Source organism: Hyperolius riggenbachi, chromosome 1 (genome assembly GCF_040937935.1).
Source record: "Hyperolius riggenbachi isolate aHypRig1 chromosome 1, aHypRig1.pri, whole genome shotgun sequence".
In the NCBI taxonomy this organism is placed as follows: Eukaryota; Metazoa; Chordata; class Amphibia; order Anura; family Hyperoliidae; genus Hyperolius; species Hyperolius riggenbachi.
The window spans coordinates 685,796,986-685,818,525 of NC_090646.1; the positions used below are offsets into that span (position 1 = coordinate 685,796,986).

The 21,540-nt window shown below is 43.7% G+C and overlaps 1 protein-coding gene across 2 annotated transcripts in view; it reads right to left on the bottom strand.

Moving 5' to 3' along the window:
• Positions 1-21,540, bottom strand: part of LOC137532599 (NACHT, LRR and PYD domains-containing protein 3-like) — a 738,694-nt gene that overhangs the window by 142,605 nt on the left and 574,549 nt on the right. The window lies entirely within an intron of this gene.

The window sequence follows — 21,540 nt, forward strand, 5'->3', positions numbered from 1 at the left end:
GGGTGAAGACCCGTGGTCACTTAGATCCTGTGCCTAGAAGGTTCTACTCTCAGTGGCAAGGTCAACAGCCTCCAGTAAACACAACAGAACAGACAGCCATCATGGATGCTGCCGGAGCACATTCAGATATGGACACTCTATGCAAGATGGTTTCTGAACTCAGTATATCTGTCCAGAATATACAAAGCAACTTTGTGCAACTCCAGTCTCAGGTTCAAAACTTGCCAGTCTCAGGCCCACCTGTTCCTGCAACCAATGTCACGGTTACTTCACCCATCCCAGAGCCCCGGGTTCCGCTTCCAGACCGTTTCTCTGGGGATCGAAGCAAGTTCAGGACTTTTAAAGGAGCTTGTCTGCTACTTTTCAGTTTGCAGCCCAGAACTTACGCCAGTGAACAGGCTAAAGTGGGTACTGTAATTTCACTTTTACAAGAGGAACCGCAGGCTTGGGCCCTACAACTCAGGGAGCAGAATCATCCAGCATTAACTTCAGTTACTGCCCTTTTTGAAGCTCTCGCGGAACTCTATGACGATCCAGCTCGCACAGCTTCAGCTCAATCTGCTCTTCAGTCTCTTCGCCAAGGTCGCAGACCAGTTGAGGAATACATCTCTGATTTCCGCCGTTGGAGCGGAGACACTGAATGGAATGACGCTGCTTTAAAATTTCAATTTCGTTTGGGATTATCAGATCAGTTAAAGGATGAACTGGCCAGAGTTGGCATTCTGGCAACTTTAAAGGAACTCATACAGTTGTCCACTCAGATCGATAGATGGTTACGGGAACGGAGACTTGAGAGAGCAGGAGCTCCCCGTACTGCCTGGAACTTCCCGTCAAGCAATCTTCTTCCTGTTCCTTTGCCTCCCCTAAGTGTTCCTACTCCAGCGAGCTCTGAGGCGCCTGAACCCATGCAATTAGGTTTAACCAGGACTCCTTTAACCTCAGAAGAAAGACAACGCCGTAGACAGGCCAATCTGTGCATGTATTGTGGCGCTTCCGGACATTTCCGCAATAATTGTCCCATCAGACCCAGTGGTAAGACTGATTCCGACATCTTACAAGATCAACTTCATCCACCATCATCATCCGCTCATATATCTTTGTCTTTGTCCTTGCAGGGTCCAAACGGAACAATCAACACTAAGGCCATCATCGACTCCGGAGCCTGCTCCTGTTTTATGGACTTTCAGCTAGTAAAACAACTTGCACTACCCGTTCGCCAAAAGAACTGTCCACTTCCTATACAGCTTGCCGATGGTACACTTCTCAGTACGGGTCCCATCACCTCCGAGACCTACCCTGTCCTGGTTACCATTGCTGAAGACCATCAAGAATACTTAACTTTCGATCTGATAACCTCTCCTTTGTTCCCTGTTATCCTGGGAATCCCTTGGCTTCAATCTCACAATCCTCTGGTTAATTGGAATTTAGGAACCGTCATCTTCCAGTGTACCTACTGTAAACAATTCTGTTTAACCAAGGTCGGGTAATTCCTGAGCATCAGTCCTGTCTCCCAATCATTATTACCCGCTCAATATCAAGATTTTAGAGATGTGTTTGATAAGAAAGCTGCAGATACCTTGCCTCTTCATTGCATCTATGATTGCCCTATAGAATTCCATCCTGGTGCTGAGATTCCTTTTGGCAGAGTCTTCCCTCTTTCTGAACCCGAGTCTGAGGAACTAAAACAATACATTGAAGAAAACTTGGCAAAAGGATTTATTTGTCATTCTACTTCCCCCGCCGGGGCTGGAATCTTCTTTATGGAAAAAAAAAGATGGTACTCTTCGACCATGTGTGGACTATCGGGACCTCAATAAGATCACGATCAAGAATCGCTACCAACTGCCACTGGTACCCGATCTGTTTCAAAGACTACGCTCTGTCAAGATCTTCACCAAACTTGATCTTTGGGGCGCCTACAATCTGATACGTATACGTCAGGGCGATGAGTGGAAGACCGCATTCAGATCTCGCTATGGACATTTTGAGTATTTAGTGATGCCTTTTGGCCTTTGCAGTGCCCCTGCTACTTTCCAGCACTTTGTAAATTATATTTTTCGGGTCTTTATAGATATATTCATGGCCGTGCACTTGGATGATATCCTAATCTTCTCTTTATCCCTAGAGGAACACAGAGTTCATGTAAGGAAAGAGTTGTATCACCTCCGAGTTCACAACCTCTATGCTAAACTGGAAAAGTGTTCTTTTGAGCAGACCAACGTTCAATTTCTTGGACTACAGATCTCTTCAGAGGGAATCAACATGGACTCTCAGAAAGTCTCTGCTATTCTAGACTGGCCAGCTCCTAGGGACAGAAAAGGGGTACAACGATTCATAGGTTTTGCCAATTTTTATAGGCGTTTTATAAAGAACTTTTCCACAGTGGTAGCTCCTATTACCCAGCTCACCAAGGTTCATCAAAGGTTTAGCTGGACATCAGAGGCTCAAGCAGCGTTCGATAAACTTAAGCAGCTCTTCACGTCAGCACATATTCTCAAGCATGCAGACCCATCACAGCCTTTCATCCTAGAAGTGGATGCCTCAGAAGTAGTAGTGGGAGCTATTCTCTCTCAACGTTTTGGCCCCAAGAACTTATTGCATCCTGTAGCCTTCTTTTCCCGCAAACTGAACGCCTCTGAAAGGAATTATGATATCGCTGACCGAGAGCTTCTAGCTATAAAGGCTTCATTTGAAGAGTGGAGATACTTGCTGGAGAGAGCACAACATTCAATAATTGTATTCACGGATCAAAAGAATCTAGAGTACCTGAAGAATGCTAAATGTCTACGACCTAGACAGTCCCGCTGGTCATTATTTTTTTCTGGATTTGATTTTTATGTTACGTATAGGCCAGGGAGTAAGAACAGTAAACCAGACGCCTTATCACGAATGTTTCCTGAAAATTCAGATGAAGAGATGACACCAGATACCATATTATCCCATAAGAATTTTCTTTTGCTCCAGCCTGATCTGCTTAACCAAGTGAAACAAGCAGCTTCTTCTTTATCAAAAGAGATTACTAAGGACCTACAACTTCAAGACGGGTACCTGTTCTACAACAACAAGTTATTCGTACCTCCTGACCTCAGGGAGTCTATTCTACAACTTTGCCATGACAATAAACTTGCTGGTCATTTTGGCACTGCCAAGACTCAAGAACTACTTCAACGTAATTTTTTTTGGCCTGAACTTGTCAAAGATTGCAAGAATTTTGTCACTGCATGCGGGGTGTGTGCTTGGTCCAAGTCTCCACGTCATCGTCCTTGGGGCCTGTTAACTCCACTCCCGGTTCCTTCACGTCCTTGGGAGACGCTATCTATGGATTTTATTACTGACCTGCCACCTTCAAATGGATTCACTACAATTCTGGTTGTTATTGACCGGTTTACCAAGATGGCTCATTTTGTCCCTATGAAATCAATACCCTCTGCTGCTGGTACTGCCGATGCCTTCCTTAATCATGTAGTAAAACTCCATGGACTGCCATCTGATATAGTCTCTGATAGGGGCGTACAATTTACATCAAAATTTTGGAAAGAATTCTGTAATCAACTTAATATATCAGTATCATTATCCTGAGGTTATCATCCACAGTCCAATGGACAAACAGAGAGAACAAATCAAACCCTGGAACAATACTTAAGGTGTTTCTCTTCCATATCGCAAGAGGATTGGTCCACTATGTTGCCTACTGCCGAATTTGCATACAACAACTCTGTTCATTCTGCCACCCATCAGACACCATTTTTTGCTAACTATGCATTTCATCCAGCACTACTTCCTTCTCTCAGAAGCGACTCACAGGTACCCGAAGTACATCGTATGACCTTTCTCGTAGAAAATTTTAAGACACTCCAGAATCAATTAAGACAAGCTCAAGCCAAAACTAAGGTTCAAGCAGAGAACAGAGGCACCTGATTTCCAGATAGGAGATTCTGTATGGCTTTCTACCAGTAATCTGAAACTGAGGTGTCCATCCAAGAAATTGGGGCCAAGATATGTCGGTCCTTTTCAGATTGAAAAGAAGATCAATCCTGTTGCTTTCAAGTTAAAGTTACCTGCTTCCATGAAAATTCATCCAGTTTTTCATGTTTCCTGTTTCAAGCAAGTTATACCAGATCCATTTCAGAGGAATACAGTACCACCTCCTCCTGTTTTAGTAGATAATCTTGAAGAATTTGAGGTAGAAAAAATTCTAGATTCTAGGATAAGTAAAAAATCATTGTATTACCTCATAAAATGGAAAGGTTATGGGATAGAGGAAAACTCATGGGAGTTAGCTGGTAATGTGCATGCACCAAGGTTGGTTAGGTTATTCCATCAGAAACAGCCTGGCAAGCCTGGTCCTGAAGGCATCCAGAGGATATTTGGTTATACTCACAAAACTTCTGTCAGGCCTGTTGCAGTTCGGGCTTCTGCTCGCGCACGCGCGCGTAGGAAAGGTGGCTATTTGACCTGTCTGTACCATGGTGTAACGCCATACGGCGTGACGCTTACGTATTCTCGCGCACGCTCATCTCTGGCCGCATCTACTATAATATAATAGTGTTGCATGTGCGCATGCGCGTACGCGTAGTAAGACGTACCGCTGTACGCATGCGCGATGCGTATCTATTGGCGCCAAAGGCCCTATTTAAACCCCATCTGTTTGACAGTTCAGTGCTGTCTGTTTGTGCAGTTTGTGGTACCTGTTACTCTGCTCGTCTGAATACTGATTGACTTCCCGTTACTGAACCTTGGCTTACCCTGACTACGATTGAACTCCGCCTGTCCTGACTCCTTGGCCTGTTACCCGTGTTGCTTGAACTCTGCCGACCTCGACCTTTGCTTGTTACCCGCTTCTGACTGAACTCCGCCTGCCCTGATCCTGGACCGTTTGACTACTCTTCTGCTTCTGCCTGCTGATTCTGTACCTCACACTGGCTACTCGCTCTACAACGCAGTATCATCTGTTCTCCGAGTCACTGTTGTACCTTCTTAAGCGCAACCTGGTGGGCACTAGGCAGCGAAGTTCCACTACCCCCTCCTGGGGCTGTGGTCCTGCTTCCCCCTCAAGGGGTCGTGGGTGAAGACCCGTGGTCACTTAGATCCTGTGCCTAGAAGGTTCTACTCTCAGTGGCAAGGTCAACAGCCTCCAGTAATTGCAACAGGTCTTCTGAACAGTGGTATGCTTGTATAAGAGTTATTCAAGTAAAGATGGTAACCATTGTTCAGGAGTGGGGAAATTAAGCCCCAAACTATCTTGCAGTTTGTGACCATATAAGGTGGGCTCCAACTGGCTATCTTTTCCCTCATAGATTCTAAATGCCCACGTGTAACCAGTGGCACTTTCTCAAATGTTATACAGCTTGATGCCATATCTGCTGCGTTTTGATGGAATATATTGCTTGTTTATCAAATAAAGTGAACAAGGGATTCATCCAGCGAGATTTTTTTGTGTGTGTGTGTACACCTCCAGAACTTGTGTGTGTGTGTGTACACCTCCAGAACTTGTGTGTGTGTGTGTACACCTCCAGAACTTGTGTGTGTGTGTGTACCCCTCCAGAACTTGTGTGTGTGTGTGTGTGTGTGTGTGTGTGTGTGTGTGTACACTTTCAGAACATTTTCTTAATAAAAAATGTATTAGTGGGCGGATTTTGTACAGGCGGTCATATTCTGGACTACCTTGAGGTGCAGTCGGGTATTATCATTAAAATGAAGGAACCTCATTATGGTTACAAATGGGTCCTTAGCATGGTGCTTGAATAAATAGGCATATGATGAATGGCTTGCGTGGACCAATATGACTTAACATTGTTTTTTATGATATCCATATGTAATAAAAGGCCTACATTTTTTTTTTAATCTCAGGAATGGTGGTGGGCTTCCAATGCTTGGGCTCTGCATAGCTGCATTTTATTCCTCTGCAAATACATTTGTCTGATGGAAAATTAACTCAAGGAGGTCGTCTGATATAATCAGCTCCATGACTTTTATTGGGGAATTATCAGTGATCTCCACTGCAATTCCTGGCTGGCCTGTGAATGGAAGAATAAGGGGTGGGTCAAAACTGGCGGGTGACCACACAGGACTTATTAATTCCTCCGGTGCAGCTGTGCGCCGTCGTCTTGTATTTCCCTCCCTGCGTCGTTTGCTGAGGTGGTATCGTCTTGTAAACCACTAATGGTTGGCTCATCCATAGAGGTGTCAGGGCCCAGACCCTCGTCATCAGACTCTGCCGTCAAAGTGTCACTGTCCTCAGCAGGCTCCTATTCAGAGCCTACGTCCTCAAACTCTGAGTCCGACTCTCCTTAATTATCTTCATCTGACAGGCAAAGAAATTCATATGCCTCCAGCACGGTGTACTTCCTTTTTGCCATGGCAAATCAATATACCTATTCTGGGCACATATACCCCTGACTACATATATACTGGGCACATATACCTCTGGCTACATATACTGGGCACATATACCCCTGACTACATTTACTGGGCACATATACCCCTGGCTACATATACTGGGCACATATACCCCTGGCTACATATACTGGACACATATACCCCCTGACTACATATACTGGACACATATACCCCCTGACTACATATACTGGGCACATATACCCCTGGCTACATATACTGGGCCCATATACCCATGGCTACATATACTGGACACATATACCCCCTGCCTACATATACTGGGCAATATACCCCTGCCTACATATACTAGGCACATATACCCCTGACTACATATACTGGGCACATATACCTCTGGCTACATATACTGGGCACATATACCCCTTGCTACATATACTGGGCACATATACCCCTGGCTACATATACTGGGCACATATACCCCTGGCTACATATACTGGGCACATATACCCCTGGCTACATATACTGGGCACATATACCCCTGGTTACATATACTGGGCACATATACCCCTGACTACATATACTGGGCACATATACCCCTGGCTACATATATACTGGGCACATATACCCCTGGCTACATATACTGGGCACATATACCCCTGGCTAGATATACTAGGCACATATACCTCTGGCTACATATACTGGGGACTACTATACTCATGGCTACTTATACTGGGGACACCTATAGACCTGGCTACCTATGCTGGGGGTACCTATTTTGGAGGAACCGCTGTCAGATTATCTGCATTTTTGTGCTAGATTATGTGTATGTTAGGGGAACGGCTGCTGCCAGATTACGTGTATTTTGGGGAACAGCTGCCAGATTATGTGTATGTTAGGGGGACGGCTGCTGCCAGATTACGTGTATTTTGGGGAACAGCTGCCAGATTATGTGTATGTTAGGGGGACGGCTGCTGCCAGATTACGCGTATTTTGGAGAACTGCTGCCAGATTGTGTATGTTTGGGGGACCACTGCTGCCAGATTATATGTATTTTGGGTGTTACGTGTATTTTGGGTGATCCGATGCCAGGTTTCGTGTATTTTGGAGAACTGCTGCCAGATTGTGTATGTTTGGGGGACCACTGCTGCCAGATTATATGTATTTTGGGTGTTACGTGTATTTTGGGTGATCCGATGCCAGGTTTCGTGTATTTTGGAGAACTGCTGCCAGATTGTGTATGTTTGGGGGACCACTGCTGCCAGATTATATGTATTTTGGGTGTTACGTGTATTTTGGGTGATCCGATGCCAGGTTTCGCGTATTTTGGGGAACTGCTTCCAAATTATGTGTATGTTGGTGGAACTGCTGCTGCCACATTGTCTATTTTGGGGGAACCACTTCCATATTATCTGTATTTTGGAGGAACTTCTACCAGATTATGTGTCTTTTTGGTGAAATGCTGTCAGATTACATCTATTTTGGGGGATACACTACGGCAGACCTTTTACATCACTGCTAAGGTCATGTATATTTGGCCACGCCCATGACCACGCCCACGGTGTGCTTGACCACGCCCATTTTTTGGCGCGGCGCAGGGGTTTTCCAGGTGAGTCCACTCACCTCTTTACCCAGGACTAGACCCCTGTATATATATATATATATATATATATATATATATATACACACACACATTCACACACACACACACACAAATGTATGGATCAATACATATACAGATATATAGATCTATGTAAACAAAGATATATATATATATCACTAAGGGGTCACTGGGGATGGGATCAGAGGGTTAAAATGTATTTTTTTTTACTTGATTTCTCTGTGGAGCACGGTGTGTCTCTCCCGGTCAGAAAATCGCCACACTGACAGGGAGAGACAGGCAGAACGGCTGTTTTCAAGACTCACATCGATCACAGGTACAGGAGCCACGCTAATTGGCTCCTGGTTGCTACATAGTAACTTAGTTGTGTAATGTCAACTTATGGCCCGTACTCACGGGCTGCAAATGTTGCCTGTCGCCAGCACACGTGAGCGTGTCGGCGACAGGCCGGCGACAGCTTCTCTCCAGGTCCCTCCGCGTACACACGCGGAAGAGGGACCAGCGGCGAGGCGGAAGCTGTCGCCGACGTTCCTCCTCCCTCCGCCGGAAGCTCCATATACTTTAATGGAGGTTGCTGTCGCTAGTCCGCGTACTCACGCGGACTAGCGACAGTTGCGGCGGGGGTGCGGCGGCGACTGTCGCCATGCGATTGAAACTTTCAATCGCATGGCGACATGAGCGACGGGCGACAGTTCGGGGTGCGCGCGCGTGCAACGGCCCATACTCACGGGCGACCTGTCGCCGCAACACGCGCGCGCCGCGTGTTGAGGCGACAAAAGTCCCTCGTGAGTATGGGCCATAAGACTAACGCCGGATGCACGCGATTGCTGAGGGGAGCCAGAAATCAATAGGACGTACCATCTACATTCAGTCAGAGCAGCAGCACCACCTGCTGGACGTAGATTGGTATTACGTCAGGCCCCATAAGGAGGATAGTATATAAATTCAAAACGACCTTATAGTTTTTGAGAAAATCAATAATAATGTAAAAGCGGAGGAGGAAAAAAGTAGCAAAGCTACTACAGTAAAGTGACAGATAGTATATTAACATGCATACAAATATATTCATTTTTATATTTATGTTAAGAGTGTGGGAAAGGGTCCCCCCTCCCGAGGCTCTGTAACCCCTTGTCCCCCATGCAACATGGGATAGCCAGAATGCAGAGCCCCAGCCGCATAGGGATTCGCACCCTGAGCTATACCAGCCCGCATGGTCCATGGTATGGAGGGGGCTTCTGGAGGAGAGGGGCGCCCAAGCCTTCCACTCCTCCCTGGAGCCCTTGTCCAATCCATGAAAAAGAAGCTCTTCCCCACCTTCGGTGCCCCGGGAGAAGGTGACGGCATCTGGGAGTCCCCTTTAACCACTTGAGGACCGTGGGCTTTACCCCCCTTAAGGACCAGACCCTTTTTTTCCATTCAGACCACTGCAGCTTTCACGGTTTATTGCTCGCTCATACAACCTACCACCTAAATGAATTTTGGCTCCTTTTCTTGTCACTAATACAGCTTTCTTTTGGTGCCATTTGATTGCTGCTGCAATTTTTACTTTTTATTATATTCATCAAAAAAGACATGAATTTTGTCAAAAAAATGATTTTTTTTTACTTTCTGTGCTGACATTTTTCAAATAAAGTAAAATTTCTGTATACATGCAGCGCGAAAAATGTGGACAAACATGTTTATAATAAAAAAAAACCCATTCAGCCTATATTGATTGGTTTGGGTAAAAGTTATAGCGTTTACAAACTATGGTGCAAAAAGTGATTTTTCCCATTTTGAAGCATCTATGACTTTTCTGAGCACCTGTCATGTTTCATGAGGGGCTAGAATTCCAGGATAGTATAAATACCCCCCAAATGACCCCATTTTGGAAAGAAGACATCCCAAAGTATTTACTGAGAGGCATGGTGAGTTCATAGAAGATTTTATTTTTTGTCACAAGTTAGCGGAAAATGACACTTTGTGACAAAAAAGAAAAAAAAAAAGTTTCCATTTCTGCTAACTTGCGACAAAAAAAATGAAATCTGCCACGGACTCACTATGCTCCTCTCTGAATACCTTGAAGTGTCTACTTTCCAAAATGGGGTAATTTGTGGGGTGTGTTTACTGTCCTGACATTTTGGGGGGTGCCTAATTGTAAGCACCCCTGTAAAGCCTAAAGGTGCTCATTGGACTTTGGGCCCCTTAGCGCAGTTAGGCTGCAAAAAAGTGCCACACATGTGGTATTGCCGTACTCAGGAGAAGTAGTATATTGGGGTGTATTTTTACACATACCCATGCTGGGTGGGAGAAATATCTCTGTAAATGACAATTGTTTGATATTTTTTTTACACACAATTGTCCATTTACAGAGATCTTTCTCCCACTCAGCATGGGTATGTGTAAAAATACACCCCAAAACACATTATACTACTTCTCCTGAGTACGGCAATACCACATGTGTGACACTTTTTTGCACCCTAACTGCGCTAAGGGGCCCAAAGTCCAATGAGTACCTTTAGGATTTCACAGGTCATTTTTGTTTCAAGACTTCTCCTCACGGTTTTGGGCCCCTAAAATGCCAGGGCAGTATAGGAACCTCACTAATGACCCCATTTTAGAAAGAAGACACCCCAAGGTATTCCGTTAGGAGTATGGTGAGTTCATAGAAGATTTTATTTTTTGTCACAAGTTAGCGGAAATTGATTTTAATTGTTTTTTTTCACCAAGTGTCATTTTCCGCTAACTTGTGACAAAAATATAAAATCTTCTATGAACTCACCATACTCCTGTTAGAATCTATTCTATATCACCTTGCTTCAACACCAGTAACTTCTTACAGTTGCATCTCACAGACTGTGAGATCACTTGACTCTCCACACAGCAAGCAGGAGATAGACTTTCTCAGACTTCTTCAAAGGTTTACGTTATTTATTCAAGAAACAGAAATGCAGATAACTACAGTTCATCATATCCTGGCAAAGCAGATTTCCATGTTGCGTTACAGCTGCGTGAGTACCTTCCTGCTGAAGGTACCCAGGTCTTCTTGTATCTACTCTACGTTACATCTAGACTACCTATGTACAGCATACATTATATCAGATTACATATAGAATGAAAATACTTAGAGGTTCCAGTCAGCCTTTAGATCTAGTGGGAAAGTTGATTAATAGTCAATGAGGCATTTGACCTACATGCAGGAATGTGGATATTTACAAAACATGGCTGATGTTTATTGTTCTAGTGGCGGTACATGCCCAGGTCAGGGAGACCTGTGGCCTTGTTCAGAGAACAGCTTCTTGGTATGTTCTAGTTCTGCTGACAGAACTGCAGATTTTCTCTCTAAGAGAAAATCCCCTTAAAGGGCAGGTCTGCTCATCAAGCCTTTTTGACTAACTCAGTTCAAATAACTGAGGCCTACTTAAATTATAACAACTCCTAACGGAATACCTTTGGGTTTCTTCTTTCTAGAATGGGGTCATTTGTGGGGTTCCTACACTGCCCTGGCATTTTAGGGGCCCTTAACCGTGAGGAGTAGTCTTGAAACCAACAATGTCGCAAAATGACCTGTGAAATCCTAAAGGTACTCATTGGACTTTGGGCCCCTTAGCGTACTTAGGGTGTAAAATAGTGCCACATATGTGGTACCGCCGTACTCAGGAGAAGTAGTATAATGTGTTTTGGGGTGTATTTTTACACATACCCATGCTGGGTGGGAGAAATATATCTCTGTAAATGACAATTGTTTGAATTTTTTACACACAATTGTCCATTTACAGAGAGATTTCTCCCACCCAGCATGGGTATGTGTAAAAATACACCCCAAAACACATTGTACTACTTCTCCTGAGTACAGCGGTACCACATGTGTGACATTTTTTTGCAGCCTAGGTGCGCTAAGGGGCCCAACGTCCTATTCACAGGTCATTTTGAGGCATTTGTTTTCTAGACTACTCCTCACGGTTTAGGGCCCCTAAAATGCCAGGGCAGTATAGGAACCCCACAAGTGACCCCATTTTAGAAAGAATACACCCCAAGGTATTCCGTTAGGTGTATGGCGAGTTCATAGAAGATTTTATTTTTTGTCACAAGTTAGTGAAAAATGACACTTTGTGGAAAAAAAAACCCAATAAAAATCAATTTCCGCTCACTTTTGACAAAAAATAAAATCTTCTATGAACTCGTCATACACCTAACAGAATACCTTACATACATAGTTACATAGTTATTTTGGTTGAAAAAAAACATACGTCCATCGAGTTCAACCAGTATAAAGTACAACACCAGCCTGCTCCCTCACATATCCCTGTTGATCCAGAGGAAGGCGAAAAAACCCTTACAAGGCATGGTCCAATTAGCCCCAAAAGGGAAAAATTCCTTCCCGACTCCAGATGGCAATCAGATAAAATCCCTGGATCAACAACATTCTGCCTTACCTAGTAATTGTAGCCATGGATGTCATTCAACTCAAGGAAAGCATCTAACTCCCCTTTAAATGCAGGTATAGAGTTTGCCATAACGACTTCCTGTGGCAATGCATTCCACATCTTAATCACTCTTACTGTAAAGAACCCTTTCCTAAATAAATGGCTAAAATGTTTTTCCTCCATGCGCAGATCATGTCCTCTAGTCCTTTGAGAAGGCCTAGGGACAAAAAGCTCATCCGCCAAGCTATTATATTGCCCTCTGATGTATTTATACATGTTAATTAGATCTCCTCTAAGGCGTCTTTTCTCTAGACTAAATAAACCCAGTTTATCTAACCTTTCTTGGTAAGTGAGACCTTCCATCCCACGTATCAATTTTGTTGCTCGTCTCTGCACCTGCTCTAAAACTGCAATATCTTTTTTGTAATGTGGTGCCCAGAACTGAATTCCATATTCCAGATGTGGCCTTACTAGAGAGTTAAACAGGGGCAATATTATGCTCGCATCTCGAGTTTTTATTTCCCTTTTAATGCATCCCAAAATTTTGTTAGCTTTAGCTGCAGCGGCTTGGCATTGAGTACGATTATTTAACTTGTTGTCGATGAGTACTCCTAAGTCCTTCTCCAAGTTTGATGTCCCCAACTGTCTCCCATTTATTTTCTATGGAGCTAGACCATTGGTACGACCAAAATGCATGACTTTACATTTTTCAACATTGAATTTCATCTGCCATGTATGTGCCCATATAGCCATCCTATCCAGATCATGTTGCAGTATGACACTATCTTCCTGAGAGTTGATGATTCTGCACAATTTTGTATCATCTGCAAAAATGGCAACATTGCTCACTACTGCATCCACTAGGTCATTAATAAATAAATTGAAGAGCACTGGACCCAGTACAGACCCTTGTGGTACCCCACTGCTAACAGTCTCCCATTTTGAGTATGATCCATTGACCACAACTCTTTCGTTTTCTGTCCATTAGCCAGTTCCCTATCCAAGCACACAGACTCTTCCCCAGTCCTTGCATCCCCAACTTTTGCACCAGACTTTTGTGGGGAACAGTGTCGAAGGCCTTAGCAAAGTCCAAGTATATCACATCTACAGCATTCCCAATATCCATATTAGCATTCACTACCTCATAAAAGCTGAGCATGTTAGTCAAACAGGATCTGTCTTTAGTAAACCCATGTTGATGCTGAGAAATAAGATTATTTTCTACTATGAAGTCATGTATAGTATCTCTTAGTAACCTCTCAAATAGTTTGCATACAACTGATGTTAAGCTTACAGGTCTATAATTTCCTGGATCTGATTTTTTGCCCTTCTTAAATAATGGGAAAATGTGGGCTGTACGCCAATCCACTGGGACTCTGCCAGTTGCAAGAGAGTCACAAAAGATAAGATAAAGGGGTTTATCTATAACTGAACTTAATTCCCTTAGGACCCGAGGATGCATGCCATCCGGGCCAGGTGCCTTGTCTATTTTTAATTTATTTAGTCTTGCCTTCACTTCTTCCTGCGTTAAGTATTTAATATTACAGTTAGAAGATTGAGACTCTTCTGCCTCTGTAATTTGCAACAGTGCTGTTTCCTTTGTGAAGACAGAAGCAAAGAAAGCATTTAATAACTCTGCCTTACCTTGGTCATCCACCATTGAGTTCCCACCCTCATCCTTTAGGAGTCCTATACAGTCAACCTTTCTTTTTTTAGAGTTGATGTACTTGTAAAACTTTTTTGGGTTAGATTTGATATCCCTAGCGATTTGATTTTCAGCTTCGATCTTTGCCAGCCTAATTTATTTTTTACAATTTTTATTGCACTCCTTATAATTGCTGAGTGCAGCCTCGGTCCCCTCCTGTTTTAGGACCTTATAGGCATTCTTTTTTCTCTTCATTTTATCTCTAACCTTTCTATTCATCCATAGAGGCCTTTTTTTATTCCTAGACATTTTGTTTCCATATGGGATATACATACTACAATATTGATTGTACGTTTAAAAATACGTTTAAAAGCTTGCCATTTCCCTTCAGTGTCCTCCCCTTGTAGTACATTATCCCAGTTCACCAAACTTAGTGCCTGCCTAATTTGATTGAACTTTGCTTTTCTAAAATTCATAGTTTTAGTGGTCCCGCTGCCCCATGGCCTATCATTCACCAGATCAAACGTTATCATGTTGTGATCACTATTTCCCAAATGTTCTTGAACCTGCACATTTGATACATTATCTGGTCTATTAGAAATGATCAGATCCAGTAACGCATTCCCCCTAGTTGGTTCAGTTACCATTTGAGTCAAGTAATTGTCCTGTAGTGCTGCCAGAAATCTGCTGCTTTTACCAGAATGGGTAGCCTCAATACTCCAGTCAATGTCTGGAAAGTTGAAGTCGCCCATAATTATGACCTCGTTTTTACTTGCAGCTTTTTCAATCTGCTGTAGTAATCGCAGTTCTGCAGCTTCATTAATAAGAGGTGGTCTGTAGCATACCCCAATAAGCAATTGGCAACTTTTATTTCCACCATGAATATTTACCCAAACGGACTCCACATCTTCGCAATCTTCCTCCATCTCATCGTTGAGGACAGCTGTAAAATAATTCTTAACAAAGAGACAAACCCCTTCACCTTTTTTCCCTGTTCTATCCCTCCTAAACACATTGTATCCTTTTAAATTAGCTATTCAGTCATGGCTTTCATCCATCCATGTCTCGGTTATTCCCACAATGTCATAGCCTTTGTCATTCAGAATGAACTCTAGTTCGTCTATTTTATTTGCAAGGCTCCGAGCATTGGTTACCATGCACTTTATATTTTTACCACCACATTTACCAATTTTGTTTACCTGAAATGGGCTACTTGAAGTTTTACCAACCTCCTTAATCTTTACACTGTCCCCACCCCCCTCTCCACCCCCCATAATGTTAGGCTCCCACTGTCTTTTTACCTTATCTTGTCTACATTTCCTCCCGCCTCCCCCCAGATCCTAGTTTAAAATCTCCTCCAACCGTTTAGCCATCTTCTCCCCCAATGCAGCTGCACCCTCCCCATTAAGGTGCAGCCCATCCCTGCTGTAGAACCTGTAGCCGACTGCAAAGTCTGCCCAGTTCTCCAGGAACCCAAACCCTTCCTTCCTACACCAATTTCTCAGCCACTTATTTAACTCCCTAAGCTCCCTCTGTCTCTCAGATGTAGCACGTGGCACTGGCAGTATTTCAGAGAACACCACCTTGGAGGTCCTTGCTTTAAGTTTATCTCCAAGTACCTGAAAATCATTTTTGAGGACCTTCCATCTCCCACTAACTTTGTCATTGGTGCCAATGTGTACCATGACAGCCGGGTCTTCCCGAGCCCCACCCAATAATCTGTCAATTCTTTCCGCTTGGGGTGTCTTTTTTCTAAAATGAGGTCACTTGTGGGGTTCCTATACCGCCCTGGCATTTTACGGGCCCAAAACCGTGAGTAGTCTGGAAACCAAATGTCTCAAAATGACTGTTCAGGGGTATAAGCATCTGCAAATTTTGATGACAGGTGGTCTACGAGGGGGCGAATTTTGTGGAACCGGTCATAAGCAGGATGGCCTTTTAGATGACAGGTTGTATTGGGCCTGATCTGATAGATAGGAGTGCTAGGGGGGGTGACAGAAGGTGATTGATGGGTGTCTCAGGGGGTGGTTAGAGGGGAAAATAGATGCAATCAATGCACTGGGGAGGTGATCGGAAGGGGGTCTGAGGGTTTGGCCAAGTGATCAGGAGCCCACACGGGGCAAATTAGGGCCTGATCTGATGGGCAGGTGTGCTAGGGGGTGACAGGAGGTGATTGATGGGTGTCTCAAGGTGTGATTAGAGGGGGGAATAGATGCAAGCAATGCACTGGCGAGGTGATCAGGGCTGGGGTCTGAGGGCGTTCAGAGGGTGTGGGCGGGTGATTGAGTGCCCTAGGGGCAGATAGGGGTCTAATCTGATGGGTAGCAGTGACAGGGGGTGATTGATGGGTAATTAGTGGGTGTTTAGGGTAGAGAACAGATGTAAACAATGCACTTGGGAGGTGATCTGACGTCGGATCTGCGGGCGATCTATTGGTGTGGGTGGGTGATCAGATTGCCCGCAAGGGGCAGGTTAGGGGCTGATTGATGGGTGGCAGTGACGGGGTGATTGATGGGTGGCAGTGACAGGGGGTGATTGATGGGTGATTGACAGGTGATCAGTGGGTTATTACAGGGAAGAACAGATGTAAATATTGCACTGGCGAATTGATAAGGGGGGGTCTGAGGGCAATCTGAGCGTGTAGGCGGGTGATTGGGTGCCCGCAAGGGGCAGATTAGGGTCTGATCTGATGGGTAACAGTGACAGGTGGTGATAGGAGGTGATTGATGGGTAATTAGTGGGTGTTTAGGGTAGAGAACAGATGTAAACACTGCACTTGGGAGGTGATCTGACGTTGGATCTGCGGGTGATCTATTGGTGTGGGTGAGTGATCAGATTGCCCGCAAGGGGCAGGTTAGGGGCTGATTGATGGGTGGCAGTGACAGGGGGTGAGTGATGGGTGGCAGTGACAGGGGGTGATTGATGGGTGATTGACAGGTGATCAGTGGGTTATTACAGGGAAGAAAAGATGTAAGTAATGCACTGGCGAATTGATAAGGGGGGGTCTGAGGGCAATCTGAACGTGTAGGCGGGTGATTGGGTGCCCGCAAGGGGCAGATTAGGGTCTGAACTGATGGGTAACAGTGACAGGTGGTGACAGGGGGTGATTGATGGGTAATTAGTGGCTGTTTAGGGTAGAGAACAGATGTAAACACTGCACTTGGGAGGTGATCTGACGTCGGATCTGCGGGCGATCTATTGGTGTGGGTGGGTGATCAGATTGCCCGCAGGGGGCAGGTTAGGGGCTGATTGATGGGTGGCAGTGACAGGGGGTGATTGATGGGTGGCAGTAACAGGGGGTGATTGATGGGTGATTGACAGGTGATCAGTGGGTTATTACAGGGAAGAAAAGATGTAAATAATGCACTGGCGAATTGATAAGGGGGGGTCTGAGGGCAATCTGAGCGTGTAGGCGGGTGATTGGGTGCTCGCAAGGGGCAGATTAGGGTCTGATCTGATGGGTAACAGTGACAGGTGGTGATAGGGGGTGATTGATGGGTGATTGATGGGTAATTAGTGGGTGTTTAGGGCAGAGAACAGATGTAAACAATGCAGGTGATCTGACGTCGGATCTGCGGGCGATCTATTGGTGTAGGTGGGTGATCAGATTGCCCGCAAGGGGCAGGTTAGGGGCTGATTGATGGGTGGCAGTGACAGGGGGTGATTGATGGGTGATTGACAGGTGATCAGGGGAATAGATGCATACAGTACATGGACCGCCGCCTCTGTGCATGCGGCGGTCCTTGCGGGATCCACTTGCCGGCCGCCTCTGTGCAGTGGGCGGTCGGCAAGTGGTTAAGAAGAGGACCCGCCCTCCCCCAGGAGAAATTAGTATAGGGGTACAGAGTACCCCTTACCCATTTCCAGAAAAAAAATCAATGAAATAAAAACCAAACAATGAGCAAAGTCCTTTATTATTCTTAATTATTTGTTTCCTCTTGTTCCCACTATCCTTCTGAACATACCCTGCAAATGTGGTGTTTCTGGGACATACGGGGCTTTGCTATTAAGCGCTAAAATCGGAGGCAGTTAAAACATTTCCCTCACTGAGAACAAGAAGTTTAAAATCGATTTTCTCTAAAACTGTAAGGTCTTTTTGATTTTTTTACCCCCCTTGTTCCATCCTCTTTAACATACCCTGCAAATGTGGTGTTTCTAGCACGTTGCAAGCTTCGCGAACATTTGCAGTAAATTTTTGTTTGCGCACAATCAAAATGTAGTGTTTGCTATATTACTAATCATTAAATGAAAGAACAAGCTAAATGGCAAGAACTTTATTAACATACCCTTAGAATATTGAGGGCAAATGTCTGCATTGTGTTTTCTGGGTCTTTCCCCCATTATTCCATCCTGATTTCTGAGACTTCACTGGAAGTTTCATAACATTTTTATTTCTTTTACAGGTGATTAGCCCATAACCTAACTCCCAGACTTTGAGGACCATAAACTCATCTGATAGGGTTACTATACTTTATGTGATGGGTTCCAGTTATAAACTTCCAGAAACCCTCCTTCATATACGAATACACATCACATTGCCTAGGAAACACACCCAGAATGGGGATCAGATTTGTTGGAATATCTTATACACTGCGGCATTCCTCAGGGTTTAAAGGACATCTGAGGTGAAAATAACCTGATGAGAAAAACAATTGTATCTCTCCTCCCCCTCCTAAAAATGACTTTTTTTGTTAGATATCCCAGTTTTATTTTATATTTAACTAGTTTTTAAGGTTTTACCGTTTCATTTACACTTTCATTGAAGTATGCTAGAGCTCAAATCTATGAGTTATTGACCCTTTTTATCTCTTTCTTGCTCTAGGAAGCCATTTACTGACAGGAAAGTATTGTATGGATGTAATTAGTTATCAGTGAGGGTTATGCTATAGTCTGACTCAGTCCTGACGCAGATAGAAACTGTCACTTGCATGCCTGATGTTTAACCTTTTCAGGCAGAGAGAGAAAAAAAGGAACACAGCCTAGTTAGTTGTGTGCTAGGCACTGTACATACACATGTCTATCTCATCATGTCACCTCGGTTGTCCTTTAACCACTTTGCATCCAGACCTTGTTTCCCCCTTATGGACCAGAGAAGTTTTGACAGTTTAGCTGTGTCCCTATTTAACCACTTTAGCCCCAGCGGTACAAATTTCTCCGTCCCTTTTTTCCCCCCTAAAAAACCAGGGACGGAGAAATCCATACCTTCCGCGCTACCCGCACTCCTGCCGCTCGTGCGCGCGCTCCCGCCGCTCGTGCACGCCGCCGCCCGCTCGCCCGGAGATCAATGAACGGGAAAATCCATTCCCGTTCGTTGATCTAAGCCCCCGCAATGATCTGCTGCTTCTTTCAGAAACAGCGCGATCATTGTGAGTCTCCCAGCCTCCTACTGCTTCCTGTAAGCGTCCTTCGGACGCTTACAGGTCGCATGTAAACAGACTCACTGTGGCCATCTTGTGGCCAAATAGTAAACTACACCCTAAAGCATTTTACATATACAAATAAATTAGTTTTACATAATAAATTAACTCATTACCTCCCACACTCCCCAATTTTTTATTTTTTTTTGTAATTTAAAAAAAAAAAAAATACAATAAAAAAAAAAAATAGTTACCTTAGGGACTGAACTTTTTAAATATTTATGTCAAGAGAGTATAACACTGTTACTTTATAAACTTCAGGCTTGTAATTAGGGATGGACGCAAAACTGAAAAAAATGCACCTTTATTTCCAAATAAAATATTAGGGCCAAACATTGTGATAGGGACATAATTTAAACGGTTTTATAACCGGGAATAATGGGCAAATACATTTCATGGATTTTAATTACAGTAGCATGCATTATTTAAAAACTATAATGGCCGAAAATAATATTTTTTTCCCACAATTTTTCCTATTAACCCATTAAAACACATTTAGAATAAAATAATTCTTGGCATAATGTCCCACCTAAAGAAAGCCTAATTGGTGGCGAAAAAAACAAGATATAGTTCATTTCATTGCGATAAGTAATAATAAAGTTATAGATGAATGAATGGACGGAGCGCTGAAAGGTGAAAATTGCTCTGGTGTTCAAGGGGTAAAACCCCTCAGTGGTGAAGTGGTTAATCAGCAATAACTTTATTCCTATTTATGACACATGAATGAAATATGTATTGTTGTTTTTTTTTTTTTTTTTCAAGACAAGCTAGGCTTTCATTGTATGGCATGTTTTCCCTCAAACAATTTTGTTTTCTATGCATTTAATGGGGAGAAAAAATGAAAAAAAATTGAAAAAACACATTTCTCAGTTTTACCAATTCCAGTTTAAAAATCAAAAGTGCTACTATAGATTAAAAAAACACACAAATTTTGTTTGGCTATTGTTACAGTTTATCACACAACTTAGATTATGTTCCTGTCACAAATTTATGGTGAAGATATTGGGTTCTGAAATAATGCTACAGTGTGTATTTTTCACTATGAACTGAGTTAATAAAAGTATTTTTAATGGTAAAAATAAATCTCACTAGCTCAGGGAACATATATTCCCTTTCACCAATTAGTGCTGCACCAGAAATGTGCACAGGAGCCAGCCCAATCCTGCACAGCACTGCTTCTGCTACAAGACATACAGTGGAGGAAATAATTATTTGACCCCTCACTGATTTTGTAAGTTTGTCCAATGACGAAGAAATGAAAAGTCTCAGAACAGTATCATTTCAATGGTAGGTTTATTTTAACAGTGGCAGATAGCACATCAAAAGGCAAATTGAAAAAATAACCTTAAATAAAAGATAGCAACTGATTTGCATTTCATTGAGTGAAATAAGTTTTTGAACCCTCTAACAATAAAAGACTTAATACTTAGTGGAAAAACCCTTGTTTGCAAGCACAGAGGTCAAACGTTTCTTGTAATTGATGACCAAGTTTGCACACATTTTAGGAGGAATGTTGGTCCACTCCTCTTTGCAGATCATCTCTAAATCCCTAAGGTTTCGAGGCTGTCTCTGTGCAACTCTGAGCTTGAGCTCCCTCCATAGGTTTCTATTGGATTAAGGTCCGGAGACTGACTAGGCCACTCCATGACCGTAATGTGCTTCTTCTTGAGCCACTCCTTTGTTGCCTTTGCTGTATGTTTTGGGTCATTGTCGTGCTGGAACACCCATCCACGACCCATTTTCAGTTTCCTGGCAGAGGGAAGGAGGTTGTCGTTCAGGATTTCACAATACATGGCTCCGTCCATTTTCCCGTTAATGCGATTAAGTTGTCCTGTGCCCTTAGCAGAAAAACACCCCCAAAGCAAAATGTTTCCACCCCCATGCTTGACGGTGGGGACGGTGTTTTGGGGGTCATAGGCAGCATTTTTCTTCCTCCAAACACAGCGAGTTGAGCTAATGCCAAAGAGCTCTATTTTGGTCTCATCAGACCACAGCACCTTCTCCCAGTCACTCACAGAATCATTCAGGTGTTCATTGGCAAACTTCAGACGGGCCTGCACATGTGCCTTCTTGAGCAGGGGGACCTTGCGAGCCCTGCAG